Below are 4,299 nucleotides of genomic sequence, written 5' to 3'. Positions count from 1 at the left end.
TACAGGGAGCCGCCACTGTTAGGTTGTCATTCTGCCTCGCTGCCATTGGAGCCACTGTCACCCAATTGCCGCACTTTGCCTCCGTCGCACTGGAGCTTCGCCGTTCTGCCGCGGTTAAAACCAGGAGCCATCGCGTTGCCATCGTTAATGCTGGTCAGGGTTGTTGTTTTCGTACTGGGCATAGTTGCCATCACTGTCACGCCACGTCGGAAAGGAAGCGCTGCCGCCGTGCCTCCATTGTCACTGAAAATGCCGGTTGTCGCTGCTACTTCTGAGAGAGAAGCGCGTGAAATGGTGCTGTGAAGAGGGCTATTTCTTCCACCATTGGAGTTCCGCTGCCGCTGATGCCATGGCCACCACACCTCTGGCCACCGAGAACAGTTTTGTGGCCGCTGGGACCACCACCGAAGCTTCTTTCATTTGGTTCAGTCAGTATCCCCTGGTTACAATAAGTATCTTTGTCTCGAAACCTTCCCCGTTCATATCCTGTAATGCGTTTTAAGGTTTTTGCGATATTAATGTTTTTAGGATTAAGTTATCGGGGCTGCATGTTGCGAGTATGGACTGTTTCTATTACTGCAGAAGTGAGCGAAGCTGTGGTTGAAGCTGCCAGTGATTTCAGGCTGAGAGAAAAGGTTCCGTTGATGCATTTGGGTTATGGTTTCGATTTGTCGAGGTATGGGTTTTTTTAAACTCAATTTTATAATTTGGAATTGTTATAAATAGATATTGGTGTAAGAAATACAACTTTTAGTGATTGTATAAGTGTTATATATTGTGTGGCTGATTTTGGATAATTATGATTGTTTGGTTGCTTGAATTATAGTGTGGATTTGTTGAACGGACGGTTGCTGAATCTGTTTCTTTAAAGTTTTGTAAATGAGTTTGATTTGTTGAAAACAATTTAATTTTGGATTGATTTAATTTAGAATGGTTTGGTTGGGAGCCGAAAATGGTGGCAAAGTCCAAGTTTTAGGGGAGGTGCTATCGAAATTTCTATAAAATCCGAGACTTTGTTTGAAACGTTATTTTGAAAATACTGAATTATGCTTTGAATTGAATTTCTGATAAATGAATTAAGTTTGATCTTATTTTATTAAGAAAATTATTATATTTCGAATGTAATTTATTTAAGAAAAGAATTATCTTTTAAAGTCGATTTGAAGAGAAAAATACTTATGTTTTGGAATTTGATTAAGTAAGCAGATTTGAAGGAGTTTCAGTGGATTTAAAAAGAAACTTGAATTTCGATTAACTAATTTCACTTGACGACGTTTTAGGAAAAGTTTAAAGTATTTTCAAAACCTTTGATTTATCAAAACTAAAACAATTTTCGAGCCTTTGGAAACGCTTCAGATTTAAGAATGAATTGAAATTTGTTTTTGATTTAAATGATTTGGTTTTGGTTTAAGTAAGTTGGTTTTGAAACTGGTTCGGAATATTTGGATACATCACTTGGTTTTGGATTAAATTCTATTTATTTATTTAAATCAAGAAGCTAAGGTTTTATAGGTTTTCAAGGAATTTAAGAATTTGAGATAGGTTGTTCTCCTGTAATGTTTTGAGACTATGGTGTGGGATTTTATTACCAAATTCTAATTTAGAATGAATAATTTTCGATGACTTTTGGAAGAGATTTATAACTCATATGATTTTGAAGATGTTGCCATTTTCGGAGAATGTTACAAAAAAGAATGGGTTTTGATTTAAAAAAAATTGATTTGAGATATTGGAAACTGATAATGTGTTTGAGTATGTGATTGTGAAATGCGTTGTTGACCACATAGGGGCTGTGAAAGTCTCCCGCCTACATTCACATGTGAGAGTTGTGGCAGTATCCCGCTCACATGACATGCATTGATTTGGAAAGTCGCTATGCTCCTTTGGCAAGGGCTATGGCAGTCTCCCACTTGTCGAGGTAGTGGTGCCGACATAGGAGCTGAGGCAGTCTCCCAATTACGTTGAGATGTGAGGGCTGTGGCAGTCTCCCGCTCACATAACCTTTCTGCTGCCAGAGTGAACTCAGGCACTATAACCCAAAAGAGTGTGCCGAGCACTATAACTCGTGGGGCGCAAGATAAAGAAAGAGTGAGCAGGGCACTATATCCCTGGTCGTGGCAGAAAGGCAACATCCCAGGAATGTGTCGGGTTTGCATTTTAAACTGATAAGTGATATCATGAGCCAATAGGATAGACATTCATCATATGCATCTATGTGACATTATTTGGGTATGTATATTGTAATTGGTTTGCCTATGTGAAAAATTATGTTTAACTGCTAATTGCTATAATTGATGTAATTGCTTTGTTTGTGTTTGAACCTCTCTACTTGTGTTTGTAAATGAAATTGGTTGGATTGTGGTGAATTGATTGTTGATTGAGTTGTTTATGCCTGAGGCTGTGATTGATTATGTTATAGGCCGAAGGCCATGATTGGTTTGAGTTTTTGGTTTAGTAAAGTATGAAAAATCAAAATGGTTCAGTATAGACTTAATGAACCTATACTTGGAACAGCTTGGTCATTCATACTGTCTAGGAAAACTTTTAATATTGGATACAAAAGGTTTTGGGTTTTGAAGAATAAACGGATTTCTCTTTTAAAAAGGGATTTCAGATTTTTCAATGTAAACCTTTGTTTTTTTTAAGGATATGTAAGGCGAACAATGATCACTGTACTATGAAAACAGTTTTATTTTACGTATCTTATTATAGCAATTCTGTAACCCTATAGTGAGAACCAGTGAGGGCGATGTTCTCACTCCCCTACAGGTGTTTCCTTTTCAGGATATGGGCGAAGAAGTCACGAAAAGTTTATTACGTTTCTGTTTAGATGTTGCATTGTATTATTTAGATATTATGTTTTTCCCTCACCTTTATCTTTACACTTTTTATAAGAGGGATATGATTCGTATTATGTAATGCTTGAAAGTCAATATTATATATATATATAAGTTTTAGCCAAGCTCCTATCTTAGTATTAAATATATTTAGAGTCGTTGTAATGTTCGAGCTATTATAGTGGCATAGCCGGAAGCGTGACATTCTGATAGTGAGGGTGTTACATTATGGTATCAGAGCAGTCCTTCCTGTAGAGTCTGAGGAATGGACTGACTACGCTTCAATTGCATACTCTGAGCATCTTTCTTGTAGTAGGTCTTGTCGAATGATGAGAATTAGAGATTTATGAACACGACTTTATATTGATTAATGTCGTTAGTCTATCATTGCATACTTCCTGGTATTAAGTTTGGCTAGCTTAATACTAGTGACTTATGTATATGGAAGCACTAATGGATTATCATAGATGATATACGAGTTATAGGTAACACGAATCGTGGGTTTTGGGAAAACGCTAGAGGTTGAAGTTTGGAAGTCGAAGCTTTGAAGTTGATACGAGAATAGTGTAAGGATGTTAAGCACGTCGTTTTAACCACATCCTGTTTTATAGCCTTTTTGCCGCCATGCTTTAACATCACATGTTTGAATAATGTCATCTTTTGCATTGAGCCTACCTTGTAACTTCTGCTTGCAATCACACTTCTACCCTTATATCTTTATATCATCTGAAAATCCTTGTATTTGAAAACTGTTTGTATACCTATGCTGAGATTTTTTTGTTTTTTCCTTAAATGTGTTCAAAAGTGAAGTGTTATGAAATCTCTTTCGTTTTGTATCAATTTTCGAGGACAAAAATTTTTATAAGGTGAGTAGAATGTAAGACCCATAACTTTTGAAAATTTTATTATAAACTAATTTCAAATTCAATTATTTATTTACAGCTTTAATTTCAGAAATTTCTTTATTAAAGATAATTGAAACAAATTTTGATTAATTGAATTTGAAATAAATTAATATTCTTATCCAGTTTTATAATTATTAAGTTATTTTCTGTAATTAAATTATAACATTAGTAGTTATGAAATAATAAGAATTTTATATGACTTAATTTAAATAATTGATATTTTTACAATTTAATACTTGAAGTTTTAGGAATTAAAGAAAATTAGTTATATTACGTTATAATTTCAATTAGAGTATTTGATTTCAAATCAATTAGTATTTTGATACAACCAATAATATTCTTAAGTAATTTTAAAGATTTTAAAATTTATATTCTATGTCCCAATTTTATTAAAATTACCCTACTCAAATTAAACTCCAAATCCCCAAATTAAAATTCTAAACCGAATTTTGACCTAACCCTAATTTTTTTTCCTTTCCCGCCGCACACCCATTTTTCCCCCATTTCCTTTATTCCATCAGTAAGCACGCACACACACATGGGAGAAAGGAAGAGGA

This window comes from Arachis duranensis, chromosome 3 (genome assembly GCF_000817695.3).
Source record: "Arachis duranensis cultivar V14167 chromosome 3, aradu.V14167.gnm2.J7QH, whole genome shotgun sequence".
NCBI lineage: Eukaryota > Viridiplantae > Streptophyta > Magnoliopsida > Fabales > Fabaceae > Arachis > Arachis duranensis.
This window is presented reverse-complemented; position numbering follows the sequence as displayed.